This window comes from Ammospiza nelsoni, chromosome 2, assembly GCF_027579445.1.
Source record: "Ammospiza nelsoni isolate bAmmNel1 chromosome 2, bAmmNel1.pri, whole genome shotgun sequence".
Classification (NCBI taxonomy): domain Eukaryota; kingdom Metazoa; phylum Chordata; class Aves; order Passeriformes; family Passerellidae; genus Ammospiza; species Ammospiza nelsoni.
In genome coordinates, this window is record NC_080634.1 from 54,036,649 (window position 1) to 54,050,636 (window position 13,988).

Here is a 13,988-nt window from a genome sequence, read left to right on the forward strand (position 1 = left end):
CCACATGTTTTAACTTTTCTCTATCACTCCTATGCAACAGAGAAAAAAGAAAGGAGTGTTAAAACAGGGTGGTGAGCTAGGAGCAGAAATGAATCATTCAGTGCCCTATTATTCTGCTGTGGAAATGCATTGTGATTGAACACAGTGGAATAATTTGAGTAAGTGGTTATGCCAAAGGAAAAGCAATGCAGTGGGTCTTTTTAGCACTTAGGTAAGATTTTTAAAAGAAACTACTCTGGATTTTTGGCACTTCAATAGGATTTTGCTGTAAACTTTATTTACATTTCCTCTGCAGTGAATGGAGAGCCTGGAAATAGCCTTTCTTATTGCCAAAAATATGTGAGTATTTGTATATAGATGTAGTAAACTGAACAACATGTACATTAAAGATTAAATTTAATTCCTGATGAAAACCTAGCTGTACTTGCCTGTGATCACTTGGCATTTACTCAGTGAGGCTTGTTAATGATTTCCATTGTAATCACACTTCCACTGGTCCAGCATCGTAAAAGAGAGTGGTTACACAATACTGTACCACAAACAAGGCTTTATCACAGGCTGAGGAAAAGCAGCAGTGATTTTCCAGTTCTTGATTAGACAATCTTGAGAAGAACCTGACTGGAAAAGGGAAGGAAAATGCTCTGGAAGAGCAGAAAGGATCATAGAATAGTTTCAGTTGGAAGGGACCTTTAAAATTCCTCTCCTCCAAGTCCTCTGCAATGACCAGAGACATCTTCAACTGCAATAAACAAGGATATCAAAGGTTGCTCAGAGCCCCAGTCCAAGCTGACCTTACCTATTTCCAGGGATGGGCCATCTACTACTGCTCTGGGCAACCTCTCCCAGTGTTTTACCACTCTCATAGTGGAAAAAACCAACTCACTTTCTATAGCTAACCTAAGTATATCCTCTTTCAGTTTAAAACCATTATGCCTTTTCCTGTCACTACATTTATTTCTTCTTATCAAAAGACCTTCTCCAGATCTTTTTTAGGACCCCTTAAGGTACTGGAAGTCTGACATATGAGTTTTATACATCAGAAGACAGTTACCTATGCTTTATAAGTGTATATTTGGCCAAGGAAGGGAACAAGACAAATCAGAATTATAAAAACTGTAATTTCACTAGGACGATAGAATAATTCCTAAAAAAAGTTTGCCTAAAACTCAGCTGAATAATAAATCCTTTTCCATATGGATGCTGGAAAGGGATTTGACAATGGCTGGCTCAAGGAGAAAACCACCAAAGTAAGTCTTATGTTAATTAAAGAGAATTTGCTTAAAAATCTCTGATTAATAACCCATTTATGGAGTGTGAATTGTGTGGGCCTAATTCCAATATTTTCCAGCTTTAAAGCTAGCTTCAAAGAACTTCTTGTATGGAGTTAATAAAAAAAAAAATTGAGATTTCTATATAGACTACAATGGGCAATTTTATTTTGCATAATTACTCTACTGGAAAAATGGCTGGTTTTTATTTGGAACTCACTGAAATAAACCCCTCTTTGTTAGGGCTGGATCTGCATCTTAGTCAATTCTTCTACAGAAATGAGATTACTTTTTCAAGTGTGATTAATTGGCAGTCTTTGATATTATGATTAATTAAACATCTCATCCAGACCCTCTTAAAGGTAAAACTCAGCACAGCTTCAGTTAATCTGAGGATGTTGATGGAGGGTTGCTATGGAACCACTGGGATTATACATTTTCTTTGTGCATAAACCATCAAGTAGAATTACAATGCTGAGGATATTAGGTAATTTTCTTCTGTACAAGCAGACAGATGAGTAGTTTGTCTATGGCTATTGGTGATATTGTATAAAAGTTCAGCCTTGTCTGAACTCCATTTTTATACATGAAAAATCCATTAAGTGAAAACTCATTTGAATTGAACAAGAAAGAATCACACTTTTTGTTTCTTAATACCAGAAATGCCCCGTTTGTTTTGTACACCAGCTGTTTTCAGTCTTAAAAGGAAAGAGCCCATAAACTTGGTGCTGGTGCCTGGCTGCAACAACTGCTTTTATTTTGTACCTCAAGACAACAAATAACAAATAGTTAAAGATAAAACATTGTAATCTTCTGTGTTATGGTCAGTTCTATGGGGAAATTACACCTGAAAACAAAAGGCAAAACCTCTACCCTGAAAGATATATGTCCTCTTTCTATCCCTTCCCCACACTGACTAACAGGATGTGACTGTATCTAGAAATCATGTTTCCAACTTTTTCCCACCTGCTTTTCAATCTGATGCAGCAATATACATCAGAGTACGCAAATCTGTCTGTAAAAGAGAGCCCAAAAGAATTCTGTAAACAAGATGACTGTAATAAGTATTGAAGCAGGACTGTGAGAAAATGTTTCACTATCCATGGCAGGATTTAAAGTTCCTTACAAAGGTTAGTAATTCAGCTGTCTGTGCTCTGATGGCATGGATATACTTGAAGTGCCATCCCACTCAGTGCTAGATGTTTGGCCAAATGTAAAAAATGTGATTATTTCAGTTATCTTTGATTCATTTTGTTTTGAAGATTTTGCTGGGGTTTTTTTCTGGGATAGAGCTAATTTCCTTCACAGTAGCTGGGATGGTGTTGTGCTTTGGATTTGTTCTAAAAATAGTGTTGAAAACAGGAGGATGTTTTAACTATTACTAAGCAGGGCTTACACCTTGTCAAGGCTCTTTCTGCCTCTCACTCCACCCCATCAGTGAGTGGGCTGGGGTGCACTGGAAGCTGGGATGGGACGCAGCTTTGAATGCTGATCCCAACTGACCAAAGACATCCCATATCTTATGGCATCATGCTCAGTGTATAAAGCTGTGGGAAGTAAAAGAGAATGTATTGAATGATGGAATTTTTCCTCCCACATGCCTATTACATGTGATGGGGCCCTGCTCTCCTGGAGATGGATGAACACCTGTGTGCCCATGGCAAGTGGTGAATTAACTCTGTGTTTCACTTTGCTTGTGTGCATGGCTTTTGCTTTGCATATTAAACTGTATTTGTCTCAACCCATGAGTTATCCAGTTTTTACCCTTCTGGTTTTTTCCCCTATTCTGCTGAGAGCAAGAGTGAACGGCTTAGTTGCTGGCTGGGGTTAAATCATGACAAAGGTCCACTGAGGTCACAGGCACTATGGATGGCTGGAGTTACAACTAACCACAGTTTTGCTTTCCTAATCTTTCAAAAACTTTCACATTTTTTCCTTCCAATTTTCTATAAGCATTATAACTCTAAATATGGTTCTCATGTCACTGTCTTGTTTATGTGTTTCGGCTTATCTTCTTATCTGGGCTTGCACAAACCTTTAATGAATTTTTCCTTTCCTCCACAACTCAAAGCCTCAACATATGTTTGAAGGGGATAAATTATATTGACATATTTCTTTAGAAAAATACAGAGTTAATTTTATTAGCTTTGACATGGTCATTGTTTAAGAGGGATGTTATTTTTAGTTCTTCCCAGTCTCATGGACCCTGATTTATTTTCTCGTTTACTGGAATGCACCTTTGGACATAAACTATAGTAGTACATAGAAAACTTGATCTTTTCTGAAAAGGATACATAGCTGATTTTCTCTGGTTAATGCAATTTTCCATCAAAACTTGAAGTATGTAAAAATATGATGTTCTCTGATTTTCTCTGGTTAATGCAATTTTCCATCAAAACTTGAAGTATGTAAAAATATGATGTTTCATATTGACAGAGGATGGATTTTTCTGACCTGCTCAAATATATGAGGTACATATTCCACTGAAAATACAATGAAACCTCAAGCCTGTTAATGAAAATTAAAGCATGGTAATGATCTATTTTAAACTCATGTGAATGTTTATTAGATTTATTTATCTCATATTTTTTCTATTATTTTAAGGTGAAGACTATTTTTCTTTACATCAGCAGCTGATAAAAGTGATCATGTCAAAGGAATTTAGAGGTAGGAGCATTTATTTGCTTAAAGACACAAAACTTATAGCAAGGCAAGGAAGTATAAGTCCTGAAAACAAAGATGGAAAATTGCTCAGGAGAAGGCCCCTATCAAGTGGCAACTGTATACTTCATCTAATATCAATGCCTCTGTACTTCATTCATGATTTTTAATAATCAATTTCTTGATGATATTGATAAGACATAAGTCCCTTTACTTCATAAATCATTGAGAAATCATGTAGGGAGTGTTAATTTCTGCATTTTACACTCTTGATATACAGAAGGCATATCCTTCTTGGTGTCAGGTGTGGAATTTTAAAATAATTTCAATTGTGGAAAGGTCTGCCACAGATCATCCATGTTCAGATGCCTGTGGCTCTGTAGGTTTGGCCTGCAGCTGGCAGGAGAAAGAAGAGCCTCACTTCAGCTCCCATCCCCATCTCTCTGGCCCTGAGAGCTCTGTGGCCACTTTAGGTATGACCACATTTGCTCTGGCAGTGTCACCTGCAGCTGTGCTGGTGGTCAGAGATAAATGGCCATCCAAAGGCCTCTGCACTCTTTCTCTGCCACCCCACATCTGGGTTCCTAGCAAGAAACACATCTGCAGAACAACAGGTCTAGAACCAGGCTCTATTCCCTGTGGCAGGAATTCAAAGCACACCAAACAAAGCATTCTGCTGTAGCTAGCATAGGCTTATTCTTAAGAAAACCTCCAAATCATAAGGTGATTCTATATAAAATGAGATTTTCTTCAGTGCTTGTTCATCTTCTGCCCCGTTTCCTGGTGTGCTGCAAAAGAGTTGTACAAATGTGCCCTTTCCATCAGGGGAACATGTCCTTTCCAAGTGAGTTAATACCCTTAACAGGATTTGAAGATGCCTTCTGGGTACAACTGCTTGCTATATACACAAAAGTCCTTGAGTGAGCTGCTCGTTTAAGGGTGTTTTGAAAGTTGTTGGATTTACAAGAGGAAGAACTGAGACGTGCCCACATAGCGTTTGGCACATTTTTAGGTAAGAAAAAGTCTGTACATTCAATTTATTTTCCACATGCCAAGAACTTTGATATCTTCATGTGAAATAACAAAAAAGAAATAAAATATGAATTAGTGCAGAAGAATCAACATCTTTGTTTGCTCTCCTCTGGCGCAGAAGTTGACTTAAGTCATCTTTTCCCATTCTTTTTCCATTATAGAAGTTCTACGTGTACACATGTCTCCAAATTTGCTATTGACATTCATGATACTCACATATGGCAGTCATTAACTGCTGCAAAAATGTACCACAGTTGATTTAATTATTTTTCTAGAACATTATTTGAGGAATTCAGGTACAAACACACATTCCTAGAGGCACACTCTATACTTTGTATCACTTTCTACTGAGGAAAAATACATACTGAATTTTGGAAATAAAATTATATACCTGTCACGACTGACTAAGTCACATCTGATTCATTTCTCAATGGAAACATTAAAGGCAGACTCAGTATTTTGCAAGCAGACAGATTAAGCTGTAGTCTTGCAAAGAAAATTAGAAAAATATATCCAGCTCAGAAAACTGGAGAGATCTTAACACTTCCTGATTTCAGAACCAGTTCACTGGTACACTATGCCACTAAGAAATGTTCTTTCTTTGTGTCTTTTGACATCAACCATTTCTGAATACAGGTTAAAATATGGCTTTCCTGACCCATCTCTCTGGATTGTCACTTACAAGATTCTTCTCTATCACCAATTTTAAAGGTCCCCTTTTATGGGTAAAGGTCACCCAGATTTTACACAGCTTTTGCACGAGATCAGTTTCCATGACTTCTCTTCCAATGACATTGCCCTTTCTCAGAAAAATCCTCTTGCCTGTCCTAGTCTCCTACTTGTTCATATACCTCCTTTTCTCCCTGCACCTGATCTGACCCTAGAACTGAGGAATACTCTTCAGCTGATGCCACAAGACCCTTGGCTAGACTCTAACCCCTCTCTAAGCAAAAACCATGGAATATCATAACTATGTAAACAGAAATCAACACTGCAAATACCTCCCCAAGGCCAGTGGGAACTTGGCAGCATGATCAGACCTTTGGCTGGATAATATTGTGGTCTTCTGGGTGGTAGAGATTAATTGATACAGAGCAGCAGAATCCAGCCTTGTATTTTTTTCAAGTTGTATTTCTACCAATGTTAAGTTAAATAATGCCTGTACTGGTATGGTGTCTCATTATGAAGAACTTCCTTTGTCAAATTTTTGCCGAATTTGGAGATATAAGGTCCATATTACTAAAATGAGGTAAGAAAACTTTTAAACTTCAATCACCTGCCTCTGTCAACCTGGACATTAACTCTCTAGTGCAGTCTTGCTGTTTGAGCTCTCCGTGTGTTTGTCAGAGAGCAAGAGGTAACTCCAGGATTAGGGAGAGATATCACAATTTTCTTTCCTTCTGTACTTCCTTGCCATAAAGCACCTGTCCACACTGACTTGGACAAAACTGAGATGCTGTCATAGTGAAGTTTAATGAAAAGGTGTTCGTGGATTTTGACACCTCTCAATGTCATTGTCATTCTGTCAGAAGAGGAAATTAATACGTGCCCATTAGACACATTTATTCATTTATTTCACATTTTCACAATGGCATCTTTCACAACTTTTTCCCCACAATCTTTTTCTCTATTCCAGTTAGTTCTAATGATGTATGGAAAGACACAGACAATTCTAGAAAACAAATAATATGACTTTTCAGTACTGTCTTTAATATGCCTAAAATGCTACATATCTATCTATATAGACATAGATATTTCTATCTCTATCTCTATCTCTATCTCTATCTCTATCTCTATCTCTATCTCTATCTCTATCTCTATCTCTATCTCTATCTTTATCTCTATCTCTATCTCTATCTCTATCTCTATCTCTATCTCTGTCTCTATCTCTTCTTGATAATTTTTCAACAAAACTAGTTTTTATGATTATCTAAGTGGAAACAAATGTTTACAATGTCCCTGAAAATTCCTGGAAACTGGGAGAATTTTTTTTATCCCCTTTAGGGCTGGTAATATAGTTCTGTGAGTTTATAAAATACTTTGTTAGGCCAGTTTACATTTTGAAACTCCCACTTTGTGCCAAAAGTTGCAAAAATAGTTCCCAGTGTAACGTCAATGATTTCATTCACAGCAGCTATGCAAGAGAACACCCACAGCTCAGGAGGGCCACTTCATGCAAAATGGGGCCTTCGAAGAAAGTACACAGATTGACAGAGGAATTGTGTGCTTAGAGAGGCGTGTGCTGGGTTGGGGAAAAGCTGCTCCACCCTGAATGTCTGCTGTGGTGAACATTATATCCAAATCTGTTTTTGTCAGGAAAAAAAAAAATCATTCAACTAACCTGTTATGCTAGAAAAGATTCTGCACTTCATATACAGCCAAGGAGCAATGTGCATGTGAAACACTTTTCCACTCATTGATAATTGGTAGGGCATGAAGTAGTGTAGAGTGTATATGCATGTCTGTGTATATATATATATATATATATATATATATATATATATATACATATAGTATATAAGTGTATTTCATTTTACCACAGAGTGCATTAATTAGTAGGTCGTGCCATATATTAGAAAAAAAATATAGTTATATCTGGAAAGCTGAATGACCTAAATGGGAATTTCTCCAAGCTTGTAAAGGCCCCAGGAGCTTAAATAATAAGGAAACACTGAATTCACCCTGAGCTGGGTACAGATTGTGGTTTCACTACCAATCATGTCATGAAGCTTGTTTATGCAGAGAAGGAATGACTTGTTTGTATCTCTTCAGTTGCTTTGTCTATTTACTCAGAGTATCACTAATGTTATGACATGAAATACGCTTAAAACAACAGAAATCACAAATCAGCAACTTTCTAGCTTCTTTTGAAAAGCTGTTGCATGTTACTTCACTTTTTCACTGAAATGTGCATGTTTTGAGTTAGTTTGAAAAAAAAAATCATTACTGCTTCTCTGGGTCAGCCAAGAAGCAGAAGTCTGTATCCAGCTTTCCTGAGGGTACTGCTATTTATCTTAGAGATTTACAAATGTGTCCAAAAAACTCCCTTCCTTACAGCACTCCTCAAAACATGCCTGTTGAAACTTTGATTTAGATTTCAATTTCAAAGTTAGTCTAAAAGCAAACTTAATGCTGGCAGAAAAGTGCAACTGCACGTTTTCCACTGTTCGTGACAAACAGATTTTGTTTTACTTATGAGGCTGCACATGCACACATGGGAAAGGGTTCAGGACTTCCACAGGCAACAAAAGCATAACCAAAGGAGGCAGGACACCTTGAGAGTGGCCTTGGGAGGTGTTTGTGCTCCACCTTTAGTGTCACAGCCCTTTCTGGAGAGGGGCTGCGTGCTGCTTTCAAGGCCCCAGCATCCATCTCTGCAGTGACCATGGCTAGAGTCATAGTACCTCATGGAGCAATATGGCATGTTAGAATAGGATTTATGGAGCAGCTCAGCTTATATTTTATCCTTGCTACTTCCCAAAATATTCAAACTGTAATTATTTTTTTTCTGCAAGCCACATAGAGATTTGTCAGCCCTTCACAGGACAGTAAATCTTCAGCTATTTTAAGGCACGTCCTGCCCTCACCCCCAGGTTTGTCTCCTCTGAGGCCTCAGTGGGCTCATGAAGAGACTTAATTGCAAACAATGCAGGTTGGACTTAGCATGAATTCTAAAACCAGATGCTATAGAAATACATAGCAGGGGACATATTTCCTAAATAAGGCCTTCTGTTTGCCATACAGTTTTGCCTTAGACAATAAGACTTACCCACACACTTTAGAGTGAAACATTTTGATGCTTGTCCCAAAGAGGAGTAGGAACAGCATGAAGGAAGCAGAGGCATTATCTGTAATAGTCTTATGTTATGTGCTCACAGGCAATGTAGGGCAACCGAAACAGAAGGAAAAGAAATATTCAAAAATAGGATGTGGTTGACATTAGTCATATTCAGCAATTCTATCATACTGTAGTTATTTTACAGATTGCAGTGGTCACACTCTTGAGGGATGATGATAAAAGAGGAGCGAGGAGAAAGAAGGGCATACACCACTAATGTAGCTAGCACAGAGATGAAGTGGGTGGAGCCAAACAGATTTTTTTTTTAGCTATATAAGGGTTATATAACCCTTCTGGTTATATAGAAGAGATTTTTGTTTCAACAGTAACAGGAAAACAGTAAATTATTAAATGAAGGACTGACACTTTGGAGCCTCACTCCTCCATTTACTCTGTTGATTAATGGTTTTAAAGTACTTTAAAAATCCCTAAAACCTTGTCCCTGTGTGCTCTAAAAACCCTAAATATGCACCTGTATAGCCTGTATATCCTGGCTGCTGATGATTTTCAAAGAATCTGTTGCTGAGAGTGAACATTAGATCTGATTACAAGAACGACCCTTTTGTTTTGATTAATTAGCAAAATATGTACAATAACAGGAGCAAAAATAGGTAGCAGTGAGGATTGCCAGCAGATTCATGCAGTGGGCGGACTTGCTTAGAAGTTGCTCATGGTATCATAAGTTATTTGCAAGGCTTTGTGTCCTATTTGTGCTACGTGCTAGGTGTAGTGGTGGTTGTTGTTTTTTGTTTTTTGTTGGGGTTTTTTTGTGTTTGTTTTTGTTTTAATTGACTTTACAGAGGCTATGCTTCCACATGTATTTCTTTGGTGACAATACCTGGTTAAGCAGTACCTTCCATCCCTCCATCATGCTTTGCACAACCTCAGAATAAAATGTTTCGAGGGCAGTTTTCTGAAGTGGATTGAGAAGATGATCCAGCTGAAGACAAAATAATTTTTCTTCCCAGCTAAATACAGTCTTCATTCCAGTGAGAATTACAGTCCATTAACCAGCTCTGCTTATATAGCCTTGAGTGACATGCAAAAAAGAAATGTGCTACACAGGCAAAACCAGCTCAGGCTGTCTAAGGTCATAAATGCACAGCATAGAACCAGGAGGGTTTCACCCCTTTTCCCTTGCCTATAGCCATTTATTCCTTACTCCTCCAGTACACAGGCACTGAAGTTAGGCAGATTGGTGAGGGCTCAGGAAGCTGAAAACCAGCTGAAAAAGTAATGGGCAGTTCCTGATTTGGCTTCACTGAGTTGTAAAGTATGCGCCAGTGTAGTTTCATTGTAGGACAGACTACATTAAGAGTTAGTATTAGACTTTGACATCTAGGGGCTCATACTCAAAGCTTATACATGCCTCACCTTCCCTCTCTCTCTTTCTTGTCTGAATAAGGCTCTTCATTCCCAAGCTGCAGGGTTTACGTGGTTTTGAACCTGTCCTAAATTATGCATAATATATCTTTAAAGTCCCCACAACTAGAAATTTTTCCTTATTTGACAAATGAAGTAATCTTGGTTTCAGGAAAAAATAAGAGGATATTAGAGATGACAGAGTTGTATTAATATATTGTCTGTGGCCCCTCCCACACAGAAATGTAGAAATACTGAAGAAAAACATCTGACTGGCCTTGCACATGTTCTTCAGTCAAGAAACCAAGTAGTTACTGTGTGTTATGAGGTCAGAAACAGATTATTGATGGTAATGAGCAAATAATTTATCACCTCATGGACATGGATAATTTTCTTGGTATTAAAAAAAAAAGAATAAAAAGGCAACATGTGTGGTTTCTTTTTCTAAGGAAAATCAATACCCTGCGTTTCCAGTATTACCTAGTGTTCAGCTTGTCTCATAACTTAAAGCCATTAAGTGTTGTATTTGTTACAGTAATGTTAAAATATTTTATTACTTCTGTCTTCAAAAAAAATGTGTGTATTTTAGCAGTTATTATTCCTTCTCCTCTCACAATTGTAGTTTCATTTCCTTGCAGGCCAGTCTTTTCAGACCACTTACTCTGCCCTCTTCTAAACATTTGCAATTACCTTCCACAATTAATTTACATGTTTTATGCAATCTTCCACTCCCAATTATGTTTTATCTCAAGTCTAGCATTCTTTCTGCTTTGAAAAGAATGATTCTTCGACATGTCCTTTTCAGACTGTATATATATACATGATGTTTTCTTGTAACAACAGGGGTACTCAGTTTTGGTAGTTGAATCCTATCTCTTATGCTTTTTTGAATTCATATAAACATGGAATTTGTTCCCAATATATATTTCATGTGTCTGAGTCTTCTTTCCCAAAGTGCATTTACCGAATTTCAGTTTAAATTTTCTGAGCATGTTGCCAATTTGTGAACAGTATTTCAAATTCTCTGTCTGTTCTCTCCAATACTGGTATTATTGCCTATGTTTAGTTAATGTTCCTGAATTCAGCAAACACTTTCCCTGATTTACAAACCCTGCAAATAACAAAACCAATATGAATAGTGTCATAAAAAGACAAATGGTGGTCTACATTTAATGATTCGCTGCTTAGATATTGCTATTGCACTTAAAGAAAATTATTAATTAGTCTGGAGACTTGTATTTTCATGAGGACTGATACATAAATGGAAAACATAAGCACATACTTTGCATGTAGTATCTTAATACTGCCTTAGACAAATGCTCTCTAAGGCCTGGTGGGACAACACATTCATCTTCTGGTCCATGGCATGTCCAGTGATCTGTCAGCAGTGATCTCCCACATACAATAGGAGTGGCTTTAAGCCATGCATTTCATTTGTTTGTTTTGGCAATTAAAATACCATCTGCACACCAAAGACACTTTATTACTGTTTGAAATTTCCAAACTTTGATGTGTGGGTAGATATTTAGAGACAAACCGAAAATGCTCCTGCTCCTAAAGACTGCATAATACAAAATCTATTCCAGTAAATTATTCTTTGGAATAATGTGGTTTTAAGTTGTGTTTACTTTTGAGAATCTGATCTGCAGGAATGTGGTCTCCCCATATACCTCATGAGAGTTCAACTTTGTTCAACACATGATAGGATGTTAATCTCCATCAAAATGTATACCCAGAGCTCTTAATCAGTCAGGGCAGTGACAGAAATCATGTGTCATGGTTTTGCCAGCACAGCAGCAAGTACAAATAAAAGTATTCTCATGGTCACAGGAGAAACTTGTCACTGGGGTAAGGATGAATGTAAATTGTAAAGACTGGCAACCCAAACAAAAGAAGCCATGTTCCTGCCTGAGTTAGAGATGGTTCTAAGATGCTGCAGAAATGGGTGCCTGGACATGCCTGGATACTCCATGGAGTCCGCAGAAGATGGTAAGTCTGATTCTCAGGTTGAGGCTCTGCTCTCCCTCTTGTCTCCCATTCTTTATTCCACTGATATTTTCAGAAGCAGCTAAGAACCATGTGTGATTTCCAATGGGATTTCAAACTTTCATCACTTCCCCATTACAGGGACTTTTCTCCAGCTAAAAATTCAAGCTATTGCAGGAAGTGGGGCCCTGTCTCACCCTTTCTCAGCTGTATGTACTACAAGATATGTGTACCAGCTTTTTATCATCACTGTGCAAGCACAGACAGGCCTCACTCGGTTCAGAGTTCAGAAAGACTGATCCATATTCCTGCAGATTTTTGGTCACAAGTCTTAATCTCATAAATCCATGAAATTAAATTATTTTAAACATATTAATTTTGTGTTAATAAATAAATAAAAAAATATACATCTGTTCCCCAAAGTGATTTTAGGGAAGAAAGCTGAAGTGGAAAAATCAAATCTTTATTTCTTTCAGACAGTTCTCATTTTCCTTTAATACAAATGAAAAAGAATTACACAAAAAGTCAAATATCACTTTTCTTAGAGAAAGAGACTTGATTGGAAACATTCATTCTTAGAAATTGGAGGAAAAAATATCTAGGTGCTAATGAAAAGACACAATTAAAATTTGCCTTAGACAAATAACATTAACCATTGTCTGCGGTAATTTTTTTAAAATGGTACTGTTAGAAAAGCTTTGCTGTCTGTTAAATTCATTACAATGAAACAACTGTGACTCTTAAAACAACATTTTATATATCCTTTACTTGAACATGAATGTACATTACTGCTATTCATTTCAGCAGTAAAACGTTTTCTCAGGTGCGTTGGTCAAGCAACAGCTCCGAAAGACATCATGTGGGGAAAAATTAGGGTTGACACTTTACAAAAAGTCTCCTGACATTTTTTAAACCTCAAAATTGCCCTTTATGGAAATACAGGCATAGATGGTAGAGGGCATCCTATAACAATGAAATTATATTGATGAAACATAAGTCATTGTCTTAAAATAAAAAGTTACTGGTTGCACTTCACTTTTTTCAGTTCTTTCAGTTGAAGCCAATTTTTACCACATTATTACTTGTCTAAAGCAGAAAGAAAGAAAGGTCTGTTTCATGTCTGTAATGGTTTTAAATTTGCTTACTTGTCTGAAAAATCTTTGTGTCTTAAGTAGCTATGTACCCATATTTCTTAAAGAAAAGGAAATCCATTAATTGAAGACACATTTCACTACTGCATTTAGCTTGAAATCTAGCTTATAAATGAATGAAGAAAATAATTTTTCCTCTACTATTCAAACTTTGGGGCACTAGCCAAGATACTTGCTCTCAGTTAGGAGTAAACACTGTCAGTTCAGCAGCAGCCTGTGACTTAAACTGTGTGCTGGTGACTTACGACAAATGTGGAGTAGCAAGCAGGTCACAGCTGAAATCGAGTAATCTAACCTCATCAGTGGATAATTATGCACACCTTCTGACAACAAGGATTAAACTTAAAACTGACGACAGGAAATCTTTTGTAATTTAGCATTTATCAAGAGGCAGATGGCTGAATTTGGAAAGCTCTAGTTTTTAAAGCTTGAACTAATTGGTCATTAGCTTTAGTTTCCTAATGCTGTCATTCCTTGATAAACCACTCAGGTTACTATTGAACTAGGGTACACAACTATATTATAGTTTTGATTTGGTTTTGCTGATTTCTCAAGATTGCTTAAAGGAAATGTAGTTGAGTGTTTATCCAACTTCAGTTGAGCCTAAAGTTTAATTCAGTGGAGAATTAGCTCAATGACATACCACAGCTTTGGATTTTAAAACAGCAGACCTAGAAGAATGGTGTCACC